A 15700-nucleotide genomic window follows, 5' to 3' on the forward strand; every position below is an offset into this window, starting at 1 on the left:
TGTGTCCATTGTCTTTTATGATCTTCATGGTTTATGCTCTTGATAATTGTTTGATGAAAATAATCTAACTAAGAATAATAAGAAGCTAACATAAGTTCAAAAGCTTTTATCAAAGATAAGGAGAATTGTATTAATAACTGCCCTACTTGATTCTCCAACAAAACATTCTTGTGCGAATGTGAAAAATGTTAGTGGAGGTGGGATCTAGGATGGGTTTATTGTTGAGGGAAAGTGACAATGAGGTTAAAACACCTCTTCCCCCCTTCTTTTCCTCATTCTTTCATCTTATTTGCTTGAGCTTGAAGAAGAGAGTAAAGGGGAGAGCAAAGGGGAGTAGATTTTTAGGGCATATTTATGAGAGCTTGGAGGAGGGAGCAAAGGAGAGGTTAGAGGAGTGAAGAAAGAGAAGTTTGGAGGAGATAACAAAGGTTGCCTCAAAGAGCTAAGTGTAAACCTCAATTCCTTCCTTTGCTTTTATTCTTTGTTTGTGTTTTTTTCCTCTTCGCCCATTCCCGTTACTTCTTCTCCCTTAGTTTATTGTAAGTTGTCCATCTAAGATTTGAGAAAAATGGTGTTTTTGTGGTTTATCATTCTATTTTTGGTTTATGGCGTGGATGGGGGTGGGCATCAAGGGGAAGAAATGGAAGAAGAGGGAATAGTGGTCACACTCATAGTGATCCAATATATGATAATGAGGAAGGGTTTGAAGAGGTAAATGGAAGACAAGAGGGAAAAGGATAATTGATACCTTTGTGGAGATATGTGACAAAAATTGAGGGGAAAAATGGTGGAACTGCCAAATTTCTATGCCATCATGATTGTCGTCAAGGAAAACCTTATACCGATTCATATACTCATGTGAGGAGGCATCTTTATGGGGTAATAAAGAGTGATGATAATAAGGGTGCCATAGGGATCTCAATTTTCCCTAAGATAGCAATAAAAGAAAGGGAAAATTGCATCAAAATAGAGGAGGTTGCAAAAAAAAAAAATTGGAACTTTATGAATGATAGTAGATTTCCTTAATTTTGGTGGGAGCAATGAGGTGGATGCAAAAGTGGTGCAGTTTCTCTATGCTTACGGTATACCATTCAATGTGCTTCAGTCCCCCTATTGGCATAATTTGGTCAAGGGCATCAATGAAGCCCCAAGAGGATACAAGAACCCTAACTGTGATGAAGCTAGAACTTTATTATTAGATAGAAAAAGTAAAAAATTCAAAGAGCTTTGACATGATTTACAATGAGTGGGGGGGGGGGCTTCGGGGTATTCATTATATCAGATGGTTGAACAATGTTAGAAACCAACATTTGATAAATGTTCTTGGTGTTTCTGCTAGTGATGGTGTTTCTTACAACGCATGACTCCCCTTCTATCACTGCATCTTCTCAAAACATTGCAAATCTCCTATTGAAAAGGATGTTGGTGTTGCTAATGTGGTTCAAGTAATCACTGATAATATGAAAAATTGGAAGGGAGTGGGAAAAATCATTGAGCGGACTTATCCACACATCTTTTGGTTCGGGTACTGGCTGCACACATTGAATCTTTTGATATATGGTATTGTCAAGCATAAATAATTTGGATGGATTAATCAACTATACAAAAGAGTTAAGCAAATCATCAAATTTGTCACAAGGCATACAAGGGTCAATTACTTTTTTGGTACTTAAATCTAGGTTGCAGCTGCTTAAGATTGTAAAAATTAGTTTTGCTAGCTATTACCTCACCTTTAGGTGCCTATTGAAGGTGAGACAAGCATTGCTATGGTGATGAGTGATGCATGGGATGACATGAGCAATGATAGAGATGGTCCTAATGTAGTGAAAAAGACTATTCTTGAGTCTTGACAGTCATTTTTGGTCACAGATTAGATATATTTTTCAATTCACCAAAGCCAATTTATCACATTATCATGTTCGCAGATTTGGATCGGCCAATAATTAGGGAGGTGTTTGAGCAGATAGATAGCATGCTAAGGCATATTAAAGATATTTTGTTGAGCCTAAAGATGTCAACTTATATGACTATATTTGTGCCTGTTGGAGCACATACATTCTCGTCTTTAATGTAAAAAAACAGGCTGAATGTAAATTGGGAAGAGACCTTGGTTTACGTTCATTACAACTTGTGATTATTGTCCCATTACCTCGAGGAGGCAAAGGCAAATAAAGACTTGATGGTTTGGGACAAAAATCCAGTGGAGGATAATTTGGAAGGTGGATGTTGTATTTAGAACAATTGGAGGATGCTCTTATGGATGATGATGATCATGTTGAGATACCGCCCCCATCTAGTGCCATGGTCCCCATATCCACAATCTGGCTACAATAACAGAGGCTTCATCTTCAGTTTCGTAGCTTCTGCTTCCATCTACTTCACTACCACCACATGGAAGCCTACACAACAGTCGTGGTGGTGTAAAGAGAGAATAGTAAATAGATTCACTACTGTATTTGTTATAGATGATAAATTAGTGTTTTGAGTTTGGACCTTTCGCTCTTCATACTTTAGTGTGGAAATGGCCTATTGTGTAAGCATCATCACTATTTGGTCATGTTGACAGTTGCTAAATAACCTTCAATATAAGTTAATGGTCTACTTTCTATTATATGCTTAAAAAATTGATGTTTGTTTGTAACTGCTAGACTCTAGATGGATGGTGACTGACTGACCTTGTCATATGTTTTTGAAAGGTCCAACTTGTGATGAAGAATGACATCTTTCTGGCCTTTATGGAATGCAGACTTTCCTGGTCAGTTTTGATTGCTTCATGTAGTCGTTGATCATCAAGAAATCTAAATTGTTCCTTGGAGATGGGAGGAGAGAGAATATGCTTGTGTCACCTAACAGTTATCTTGGAGATGACGATCTTATTATAAATTCCATTACACAATGGTATCATTCTGAAGCCCTTAAAGGTGTTGGGAGGTGCCATTTTTAGGTAGCATTGTCAGGAAGGTTGAGTTAAGGGCTCCCAGAATCTTTCCCGACCAGGTGGATTCTTCCACAACTGCTAACAGATCAGTTTCAAGGTAATCATAGAACTTTCAAGGTAATCATAGAACCCTATATAGGTCCATCCTTCCCTGGATTCTTGTCCTTATGGAAAGATTCTACTACTTCTGACCTCCTCAGAAACCTCTGCCATTAGGTCATTGTTTGGTTTTTTTCCACAAACTTAGGGAAGTAGGATGAGAGCTTGACAATCTGTGCTATATTTACCCTAGAGGGTTCCTTGAGGCTTGAACAACTGTTGAAAGTGCCCAACCACAATTGCGGCAATGTCTTGAAACTCTCTTTGAATTGTATTCCTAAAATGTCCCAAATAGTATCAGAATTCTTTCTCATGTTAGTGTAGTTATGAACCTTGTTTGTGTTTTCATCTCTTTGTGCCAATCACACTGGTCTACACTTGTTATATTTTCTAAACCACGGTCAGCATATTTTTCTCTAAAATAATGCCTAAGCTATTAGATAGCTGAAACCTGAAAGTCTGCAAACATGTACTGTGGAAAACTTATAAGGAAAATTCACAGGTCTGTCCTAAATCACATCACTGTTATTACACAGGAAAAAACGGAATTACAGTGTACTAGTTAAATCACTCTTAGAAGTAAATACAGAAACTCAGTAGATGGACTGTCAAAACCTGTAATCGGTTGCTCATTAATTCTGAAACAAAATCTGCTATAGGAAAACATCAGCAAACTGATTTACTGTTTGCTGTTCAAAGCTGAATGAATAAACCTATACCTCTGTCTTTTCTTTCATATTCTGAGAAGAAGAGTAGGTACAATGAAGCTGGACACATGCACAACAGCTTCTTAAATGAAAATGATCCGAGGCATTCGAGCATTATGAGACTGCATGTACCTGACCGAACTTAGACAAGCTAAAAATTAGAAAATTGTTTAATAAAACTTAAGCTAACACATGCAATTGCATGCAACATCTTTTACTTAACTGAGAAATGACATGCAAACAAACAACACATGTAAACTGCTGACAATAGATTGCTGAAGATAGAACAGCAAACCACTCTTATAACACTGATTATCTCTCATACTTAATTCACCAAATTGCTGAAGAAGAAGTGCACCCTCATTGTCTTGTTGAAACACCTAGATCTATTTGCTTTGTTAGGATATTTCAACACTTAGAAGTTAGTTAAGTTCAACTTGGTCTAATGTGTTTATTAGGTACAAGTGTGTTTCTTAGTATGCATTAATTGTATTGTAAATTGTAATCCCATTGTTATGGTATGTTCTAGACCTAGAGTGGTCCAACAATTCATATTCTCCTCGATACTAATGGCTATTGATTTGTGGCATAACATCCGATTGGTCCTATTACCCACCAAAATTGGTAACCCCACAGGAGAAAACTTTTCTCCTACATTTGTCATCCAACTGGACACCAACTATGTTAGGATATTCCAACACATAGGAAATAGTTAAGTATAACTTGGTCTAGTGTAGAGTTAGGTAAAGTGTGTTTTTTTACTTGTACTTTTGTAACTTACAATCCGACGGTCACGATATGTTCTAGACATGAAGTGATCCGACGGTTCATTCTCTCCTCGGTATTACCGACACTTGATCCGTGGTTTAACACCCGATTGGTCCATGATCTCTATTTAAAGAACATGGAGGGTCATTTGTAGGGTGACTATTCATGAGAGAAGCTTATGTAAATTTCTTTCTTTTATTAATAACTTGCCTGAGGTGGCCGCGTTGGCTCAGGCCGTGCACTGTTTCCCTCTTTGAGGGTTTTAACCACGTCAAGAATACTGGTGTATTGCACTGTGATATGTTTGTGAGCAGTGTCCTTTGGTGTTCTATCTGAGGAACTTACCTTGTAAATTCCTACATGGTATCAGAGCTATTTGAGGGCCGCATCTGTTGTTGATCCAAATCTGAGGTCGGTACAAGTGCATGCAATTGACATTTCCTATATATATTGTTTCTGACTGCTTTCGCGCCGAGAGAACTGCTCTATTGTGTTAGGAGTGTCTGTTCCAACGAGGAACCCCTTTCGTTTCACGCGAAAAGGTTTCTGGTAGCCCTAGCTACGTCATTTTTAAGATCTGGAGGTATACATGCTTTATTTGCAGTTTTAGTTATTCATCTCTCTGTTTATTTCGGTTTATTTAACTCTCTGTTTTTTTATTACTAGATCTATACCTTTCATTTCTGCGTATGCTTTTTGCCTTGCGACTTAATGCGACCTGGGCAAATCATAAACAGGAAAGAAGGATTTTTCTCATGCATATGCTCTTTTTTGCCATGCCTTAGTTTGATCTCGGAAAATCATAAACATTGAGGAAAATATATAGTTTATGGCGAAAACTAACTTCAAGCCATAAGGTTTGGTTTTTTTTGTATGTCTGTGTTGGGTTGTGTGGTTTTTTGTTTTGTAGGTAAAAAGAGTTTTTTCAAGTAAGCACGCACCCCAAAGCTTCAATGACTAAAAAAAAACCCCTTCTCTTTTCAAAAAATTACTAACCTTTTAAACTAGCTCACTTGGTCCAAAGTTACTTTATGAGAATAGAGGTCTTGAGTTCAAGTTTTTCTTTTTGTTGAGTTACTTTTTCAAAAAACACGTAACTTATGTTTTAAAGTTACTTTATGTAAAAGTGTTTTCACCCATTATAAAAAGTGAGTCACTTATAATTCTAAAGTCTCTTTATCTTTTATTTAAATTACAATTTAGTGGGTAGCTCATAAAGTACCGTTGTAAAAGTGACTTTCACTTATTTATAAAAGTGGGTCACATAATTTTTTATCTTCCAATGGTGTGGTCTTACATTGTGGATTTACTTAGAAGCAAAAATCTTTACAGAATAGCCCCATGCCAAGAAACCAAACCTAAAGATGAAGATAAGGCAACCAAATGGGAAAATAAGTAAGATCAAGCACGTGGGTTGATAGGGATGTCTATTTCTCCAGACCTTAGATTTCATATCGCAGAACTTGATACCCCTAATGAAGTAATGAAACAACTCACTAAAGTTTTTGGAATTAAAAATAAAATTAGAGGCCATCAACTTGAAAATGAGTTGCTTATGTTGGACCCCAATAATTTTTCTTCCATTAAATATTTTTTGTCCAAGTTCAAGACCCTTAGACTTCTCTTGGAAGGTGTTAAGGTTAAGAAAGAAGATGGTAGCCTTATCTATTCCATTCTTACTAAGTTGGGACCAACTTACTTTGTGTTTGTTTCCACCTTCCATTCTACTAGAAAAACCTTTATTTCTCAAGGACAAGACTACAAGTCCCTCTCTTTTGATGCCTTTTGTGATTCTTTAATAAGAGAACAAGAAAAACTCTTACATTTTGGTCTTCTTAATCTTGGAAACTCTTCTAAGAAAGCCTTAGCCGCCCAGCAACAACCAAATTCAATGAATCCTAAGAAACAGTATTTTAAAAGAATGGTCTTAAACCAAACAAGGGTCATAAGCAATTTCAATCTCAAAATTAAAAATCAATTCAACAAAATGATAAGGCAAATAATAACAAAGGGAAGAAGACTGATAGACATTGCAACTTTTGTAATCAAGATGGCCACTTAGAATCCAAATGCTTTAAGAAGATGGAAGCTTTGGAAGCAGCAATGAAGAAGCATAACATCCATTTGGAGCACTCTTCAACTTCAACTTCATCTTCAGAAATAACACTTTCTGCATGTGGTTGTCAAGCATCTCGGTCTGGTTATGCACTAAATGTATCTTTTTCTTCTCATTCTCATGAGTGGCTCATTGATTCTGGAGCTTCTTATCACATGGCCAAAAACAAAGCCATGTTTTCTTCTTTAAATGATTGTAACACCAAAAATATATATGTTGGTGATGATATATCTCTTAGCGTTGTAGGGACTGGAACTGTTCATCTAGAGAATGGTCAATTTAATGATGTATTATGTGTTCCAACCTTATCCTGCAACCTTCTATCTGTATATCAGATAACTCATTCAGGTGAAGGTAAAACCGTTGAATTTTCACCTCACGATGTTGTAATTAAGGACCTAAGAGTTCCTAAACAGATTTTAGCTATTGGCGTTGCTGATGATTCTACAAGGTTGTATAAGTTTAACAACTTTGGGTCATCAACTCTTCCCTCGGTATTTGTTGCTCATAATGATGAAGTGAGCAAACTTTGGCATGAGCGATTTGGTCACTTAAACTATTGCTCCTTTCAAAATCTATGTAAAGAAAATATGGTGACAGGTTTTCCTATGGTATCTTGTAGAGATGGTATTTGTTTCGGATGTGTACTCGGAAAATATCATCGAGATAGTTTTGAAAAACGTGCCTCTTGGCATGCCTCAGCCCCTTTACAACTTGTGCATAGTGATTTATGTGGTACACTTCCAGTTGTTTCATTCTCTGGCTACAAGTATTTCCTAACTTTCATTGATGATTTCTCCAGACGCACTTGGGTATATTTCTTAAAACTCAAGAGTGAAGTATATAACATGTTCTTGGCCTTTAAGGCCTCTGTTGAAAAACAATTTGGGCATCAAATTCTTAAGCTAAGATCTGATAATGACGAAGAATATGTTAACAACAAATTCATCAACTTTTGCACTGAGTATAGAATTCAAATGCAACATATTGTTCCATATACTCCACAATAAAATGGTGTAGCTGAAAAGAAGAATCGCACCTTAAAGGAAATGTCTAATTGTATGCTTCAATCTAAAGGACTTAGTCTTAATTTTTGGGTGGAAGCAATTAACTGTGCAAATTACATAGTAAATCGCACTCCTACTAAGGTTTTAAAGAATATCACTCTAGAAGAAGCATGTAACTCAGTTAAACCAGATGTCAGTCACTTTTGTGTTTTTGGAAGTGAAGCATGGACCCATATTCTAGATGAGAAACATAAAGCCTTAGAACCTAAGAGTGAAAAATGAATTTTTGTTGGATATTTTGAAGACTTCTTTCACCTAAATCCAAAAATATTATCATTAGAAGAGATGTAAAGTTTGCTGAAAATATATCAGCCTACGAGCCTAGTTCGACGGATGTGCCACCTCTCTCTATCCCTTCTACTTCTGAAAATATTTCTTCTTCAGATGATGACAACAAGGATGAAAATCCTCCCCCACCTTCTCGGGATCCTCCTTCAGCTCCTCAGCTTCCAAAATGTGTCCGCGCTACTTGGGATGCAGCGGGTGTTCTTGCAGGTGATCCTACAGATCAATGTCGCACTCATTCTCAGTTTGATAGAGCCTCTTCTTCACTGGCTCAAGCTCCAACGAATTATGATCTTGACACCTTTGCAGAAGCTTCAGGTTATCCAGATTGGGAAGCAGCTATGAATGAAGAATATCGTTCATTATTGGCAAATGATACATGGGATCTTGTTCCTCTTCCAAAGGGACGAAAACATGTTAGATGCAAATGGGTTTATAGAACCAAGTATGGACCAGATGGAAAAGTTGATAAACATAACTAAGGGTTTTTCACAAGTTGAAGGCATTGACTATACTGAAACCTTCTCCCCTATTGCCAAAATGAACTCTATCCGCCTTGTTCTTTCTTTTGCTGCCTCTTTCAAATGGGAAGTCCATCAGATGGATGTTAAATCTCCCTTTTTGCATGGGCACTTGCATGAAGAAATCTATATGGAGCAACCTCCTGGATTTATACAAACAGAGTCCAGCCTTGTATGTTGGCTTAAGAAATCTCGTTATGGTCTCAAGCAAGCCCCTCGGGCTTGGTGTGCCAAAATGGATAGCTTTCTTTTAGATACTGGCTTTTCTAGGTGTCATTCTGATAATACTGTCTACACCAAGAAAGTAGGTAAGTCTCTTATCATTCTTGTTCTTTATGTTGATGATCTTATCCTTACTGATAGTGATCCCAACCTTATAAACCATGTGAATTCCAACCTTAAAAAGCAGTTTGAAATGACAGATTTAGGACACTTGCATTATTTTCTTGGTCTTCAAGTCTTGCAATCCAAGGAAGGTATTTCCCTTTCCCAGTCCATGTATGCCTATGATCTTCTACGCCACTTTCACATGGAACACTGTAAGCTAGCCTCTTCTCCCTTTCAGTCTGGAGCCAAACTTTCAGTCGCTTGTACTTCCCCTGAAGTTGATGCTACCTTATACCGTCAGCTTGTAGGAAAACTTTGTATCTGACCCATACCCGTCCTGACCTTTCCTTTGTTGTTGGCCTTATTGCTCGGTTTATGCAAAACTCACATGAAAGCTATTAGAAAGCAGCTAAAAGAATACTTTGTTATGTTCGAGGTACAATTCAGTTTGGGATTCATTACAATGCAAAATCATCTCCTTTATTGGTTACTTTCACTGATTCCGATTGGGCTGGTGACCTCGATGATCGGAAGTCTGCTGCAGGTTATGTCTTCACTCTTGTTTCTGGACCTATTACATGGGCTTGCAAGAAACAAAGTGCCATTTCTCTTTCTTCAGCAAAAGCAGAGTATTGTGGCGCTGTAGAAGCTAGTAATGAAGCCCTGTGGCTTCGTCAGATCTTGTCAGAGTTTGGCTTTCAGCAACAGCATCTGACTACACTTTGGTGTGATAATCAAAGTGCCATTCAACTATGCAAAGATCCAGTCCAACATCAGCGCAACAAACACATTGAACTACACATGCACTTCATCAGAAAGCTCATTCATGACCATGTTCTTGAAGTGCAATATTGTTCAACCGATGATCAAGTTGCAGACATCTTTACAAAGGCTCTCACAAAGGCGAAGTTTACTAAACTTTGATTTATGGTTGGAGTTTAGGAAGTTGTCACTAAGGGGGGATAGGCTCTAATGCCTCCTTCCTTCTCCTATTGTGTCATATTTGTACATCCTTCAATCCTATCCCAAGTTGTTCTTAAGGGGGGATGTTAGGATATTCCGACACATAGGAAATAGTTAAGTATAACTTGGTCTAGTGTAGAGTTAGGTAAAGTGTGTTTCTTTACTATGTACTTTTGTAACTTACAATCCGACGGTCACGATATGTTCTAGACATGAAGTGATCTGATGGTTCATTCTCTCCTCGGTATTACCGACACTTGATCCGTGGCTTAACACCCAATTGGTCCATGATCTCTATTTAAAGAGCATGGAGGGTCATTTGTAGGGTGACCGTTCATGAGAGAAGCTTATGTAAATTTTCTTTCTTTTATTAATAAATTGCCTGAAGTGGCCGCGTTGGCTCAGGCCGTGCACTGTTTCCCTCTTTGAGGGTTTTAACCACGTCAAGAATACTGGTGTATTGATCTGTGATTTGTTTGTGAACGATGTCCTTTGGTGTTCTATTTGAGGAACTTACCCTGTAAATTCCTACAAACTAGCCAACAACCCTTGATATTCACTTCTCGATGATGATATGCCATGTGCCTCCATCATCTGCATCAACGACATATCACTCACCATCTGACATTTCCACTTGGATGAAGGTGGGCTGCTATTCAACAGGTACTTCGTTAATTTTGTAATCTGGTGCTTATACTTGTTTGTTTTGGGATTTTGGTATGGATAAAGGGTGATCTAGAAGATGGATTGATCTTGACTGTAGATTTATTCTCTCACCTTACTAGGGGGTTAATTTCTAGCCCTAGTTTAGTGGGACCTCCCTTGAGGCCTTACTAGGGGAGGCACTACTTGGAAAACTCGGATTGAGATAGCATGTTCATTATCCCCTACAACATACTTGACACTTTCCATGCCACATTACAAGCCCCATTTACCGCCTCCATTCTTCGAGTCTAACTTGTCATTGGTTCATTGGGATTTCAACCCTCATGTCTGCACTCCTTGAGTAGGGTCAGAAAATGTTGCCTTGGAGGTCGATGCAACTAAAAAAAATGGAAAAACATATCATGACCATAACAAATAAATGAAGAAAATCAAAATGCAAAAGATAGCCTGGACATATGTTAGTACGTGGGCAAAAGTTTAGCATGAACTCTACCCTCCTCATTAGCCATCACTTGATTCTTGAGCACATGATGCTCCTTTACATCAAAAGGAACCCTTGCATGTCCCAACCTTGATGAGAATGCATTGTCTCATCTGAAGGGGTGATATTGAATGCTACATTATAAAGAGCAAGCTCTAACCCTTGAGCCATGCATTGCAATACAAAGCATTATCAAGAAAAAGTAAAAAATGCACTAGAGAGGTGGAAAAAACAGGTCGAGTAGGGTACCTCATGCCTCTACGATTGCTCACTCCTTTGTTGGCATTATGTTACAAGTGTTGTCCTTGATGGCAACTCACTCAGAGGTTTGATACAGGTGATGGCAACTTAATCAGAGGACAGATCTTAGTACAACAGGTCAAGAGAGATATACGCAGGTTCATCGTGACCAAGACGCGTATACATGCGGGTTAGTCGTTACAAAGGCGCGTATGCGTATACACGCACTTTCACGCAAGGAAAAGTGCATACATGTTGGAGAACCTACTTTTGGTCTGTGGTATTTAGTCCTCGGTAATTGAACCTATGGTTTTGGGCCATGGTATCTCGTCAGAAGTGTTGATCCCAAGTATTGGGTCCATGGTATTATTTCTACATGGTTTTGGACCATGGTATTGGGAGAAACCTAAACCTATATAAGGAGAAGATCATTAGGCAAAGGGGGAGCAAGGGATGTATGTCTGACGAAGTGGGAAGATCTAGTATCGCTGGTTATGGGTTTGTGATGCTTAGCTCAGGTTGGATATGACAGCGAAGGTATAAGTAATTATCTTTAGATCTGTACGCGGGTTGTCTCTGGTGAAAGCGCATATACACGCGGTTTTGATATAGTCAAGTAGCGTATGCATTATGAGATTTGGTGTTTTAGGTTGCTGTTGGTTCTAGTGGTTGTTGCAGAGTTCTGGGCTCTGGTCTACGTTTTGTGTTTTTGATGACATGGTTTTAGTGATTCAGTATTGGGTGATTTAGAGATTTATGATGCAAGTATAAGTTGATGATTGTATTGCAGCAGTGATTGTTTTGTACTTATGGATCCAGTCTGAAAATTGATGAAACGTGGTCCCTGGAAGAAAAGAAGGTTGTAGCCTTCTGTAGGTCAGCACCTACGTACTAGTATATCAGCTAGTACAAGAGCTGAGGGGGTTGTAGCTCCCTTCCAGAAGAAGCTGGAAAACGAGAGAGGGTTGTAGCCCTCTGCAGGTTGCAGCCTGCGTATTGGTAAAGGACTGCACCGGTACATTGTAAAAGAAGTTTCTTATTAAAGGAAGATAGAAACAAATTGCAGCAGGTGGTTTTCACCCACATTGGGTTTCCACCTTATATCATGGTGTTTATGTGTGCTCTTTATGTGTGATGATCTGTTCTGTTTACTGTTCATATGGTTAATAATGTTCTGATGCATTCACTGAAGATGAACTAACTAAATCATAAAGTTTACTGGATGTACGCTAGTTGCTTTTAACACAGTCGTGTATATACGCGGATATCTTTAACTGAAGTAGCGTATATGAATCAGAATATGAAAATGAAAAGTGTTTGATTTGCTAATACTGATTCACCCCCCCTCTCAGTATTATTTCCAGCATCCTTTACATCTTATACATTCAGGATGTGGACGCCCATCAACTGGTTTGACCATGGCACTTGGGCATGAAGCCTTTTCTCCTCCCTTGCTAGACATTTACACTAACACCTATTGATCGAGGGGTTGACCTTGGAAATGACACTTCCCCTTGAGGGTTGGAAGCACCTAATAGGGTTGACCATTAACCACTTCTATCAAGGTAGGGAACACCTTTATGGGACTTGGTCTAATTAGATATTAGAAGGTGATCCAAGTTTGAAGTGTTAATATGCCCTTAGCATGCAACATCCAAGTTTGGTCCACTTAAATACTCATATGATTTTAGTCTCTAATGGATGGTTGCTTTCACTTGAGTTCATGTTGGTCTTGTTAGGTGGTCCACAATAGCTCAGGCCCTGAGGGCATCCATTCTGCAGAAGGAGAGATAACGTAGCAGATGCAATTTTGAGAGCATTGGGCCTCATGATGACTTGAGCAGATGGTACAAGTCCCATATAATACTGACCTTCTTTGACCCAACATATAGGATTCTTAAAGCTTGCACTACTGAACCCAACATGCCCCTAGGTTAACCTTGACACTACTTGATGGGCAGGCAATAATTCAGAGCCTAGATGAGGATGGTCTTCCATATGAGACTAGGGAAGGCTTGTTGTACCTGATGGTGCCCTAATGCTGGAGAGAGGAGGGTCTTGTTTTGACCATCAGAGACCCATGGAGGTGACATGGTAACACCCCTAGCTGGATTTGGGACCCAGAGGATGATTTGAGGAACACTCCTCATATTTTGGATGATCCTAGCACACAAACATAATTTCAGCCTTCATCACACCATAACATGGCATTTGGAGCCCAAAAAAGGGCATGACATTAGCATTTATGAGGCTACGACTCACACGCGTGGTCATTTATGACAACGTTGAACTAGTGGGTTTGCTTGTAACCTAGGCTTTTGTTTGATGTCAAACTTGTTTTAGGGCTTAAATAGCTAAAATTAATTGAGGTAGACCTCATAAAAATAGAGGTCACCTCATTATTATATCTCATCATCACTTGTGGAGTGTTTCATCCTAGCTAATGTGATTTGCATTCTTGTGGAGATGTGATAAAAAAGGGCACGACGTTAGCATTTATGAGGCTACAACTCACACGTGTGCTCATTTATGACAACGTTGAACTAGTGGGTTGGCTTGTAACCTAGGCTTTATTTGATGTCAAACTTGTTTTAGGGGCTTAATTAGCTAAAATTAATTGAGGTAGACCTCATAAAAATAGAGATCACCTCATTGTCGTATCTCATCATCACTTGTGGAGTGTTTCATCCTAGCTAATGTGATTTGCATTTTTGTGGAGATGTGATCCATTGTGGAATTTTTCTCTCTTGGAGACTAACCCTTGTTGTGGAGACATAATTTTGGGATAATAAAGGACTTTTTCATGCCTTTATTGTAAGTACTTTTGTGGTTGATTATCTTCTGAGTGATTATTGTTAGGGTTTCTATGTGCTAGTTTAATTGAATATTTTTCTATGGAATATTGGCAAAGTATTGCATATTTTTACTAGAGAATATATGACATCCCTTGAATGATCTTCATGTTAAGCTCTCTTCATGACCTCGTCCCCTCATAAAATGATAACTAGGATTTTTCTTGCCCTTACTTCATACTGGGGTTTGATATTTCTATGGGTAGGTTTCCCATAGACTCCATCACCCAAAGGTCAAGCACTGACATCCACATAGGTGATCACAAATCATTGGAAAACATTTTTAAAACCTTTTTCTCTCTCTCCCTCACATTTTCAGTCCTTCAAGGAAAGCCATTAGGCTAGGGCATAGTGCCAAATTCAACTAGGAGTGCCTTGGCTTGCGATAAGTTTATACACATGGTTTAAGTCTCATTGCATCAATATCCACCCTTTTCCATGTTAAGTTTTTCCATTTTAGGGTTGACGTCACAAGCCCTAGGTAATTTTGCCCTAGGGTGTATCCTAACCCAATCCTTGGCTTCAACTTAGGGTTGCTTAAAGGATTGTTGCTCCATTTGTTGATCAATTCCATCTTTAACAAGCCTTTTCTTGGTCTTATGCACCTTGGTAAGCCTTTGTCCTTGCTTACTTATTAAACCCTAGGTCATAAGCACCCTCGATAGGCCTCTTGGAGAGCATGCTTTGCCTTGTCTTTGTTGAATCGAGCCTTGTACTTAAGTTGAGTGTCATTCTTGAGCCTATCCCTTTGTCAATTTTGCGCCATAGATTTTGAATACCTATTAAGTGACCAATACAAGGAAGCCTCCCTTGTGGTGAAACTTGAAAGTCCACTAAAGAGCAGGAGGTGGTGAGCTGTGGTGACATTGGGCCTTCATCTCATAGTGTTGTCCCTTGGTCTGGTTCTTGCCTTGTGAGCCCTTTCACAAGTCTTGCCAGATTTTAAATCAACAAGTCCATTATATCTATTCAAAGAGCATGGAGGGTCATTGTCAATGATCGAGTGTGAGACTCTTTTGTATTAATAAAATTGCTTTAAGTGGCCAAGTTGGTTGGGCTCGTGGATTGGTTCCCTCTTGTTTCTTATAAACGTGGTGTTTTGTGCTAGTTATGTTCTTGGCAAACATCATTGGGACAATTTTGACAAACATGTCTCCTGCCACACCTCAACACTTTGTAGCTTGTTCATGGTGATTTGTGTGGTCCACTTATCCTTTTTTGTGTGGGTACAAGTACTTCTTACCTTCAATTGATGACTTCCCTAGACACACTTGGGTTTACTTGTTAAAATTTAAGAGTGAAGTTTTGACTTGTTCTTGGCCTACAAAGTTCTTGTAGAAAAACAATTTGGACACCAATCACAAATGCTATGAACAAATAATGAAGGTAAATATGTCAACAACAAATTCACAACTTACTGTACTACATAGAGCATTCAAATCTGACACACTATTCCACATACACCACAACAAAATTGTGTTGCTGAAAGAAAGTACCGTACATTAGAGGAAATGGCTATTTGTATGATTCAGTCTAAGGGATTAAGTCTTCATTATTTGGTGGAAGCATTCAAATTTGCAAGTACATAATAAATCACACTCCCATAAAGACTTTAAAAAATATAACATTGGAAAAATCATGGACTAAAATTAAGCCAGATGTAAACCACT

The 15700-nt window shown here is 38.5% G+C and overlaps 1 protein-coding gene across 1 annotated transcript in view; it reads left to right on the forward strand.

Annotated features, from left to right (window-relative positions):
- TIC20-II (chloroplast import component Tic20-II) overlaps positions 1-15700 on the forward strand; it is an 83516-nt gene that overhangs the window by 8536 nt on the left and 59280 nt on the right. The window lies entirely within an intron of this gene.

This window comes from Pinus tabuliformis, chromosome 8 (assembly GCF_031772625.1).
Source record: "Pinus tabuliformis cultivar Carrire ecotype Pingquan chromosome 8, CPIR1, whole genome shotgun sequence".
Lineage (NCBI taxonomy): Eukaryota > Viridiplantae > Streptophyta > Pinopsida > Pinales > Pinaceae > Pinus > Pinus tabuliformis.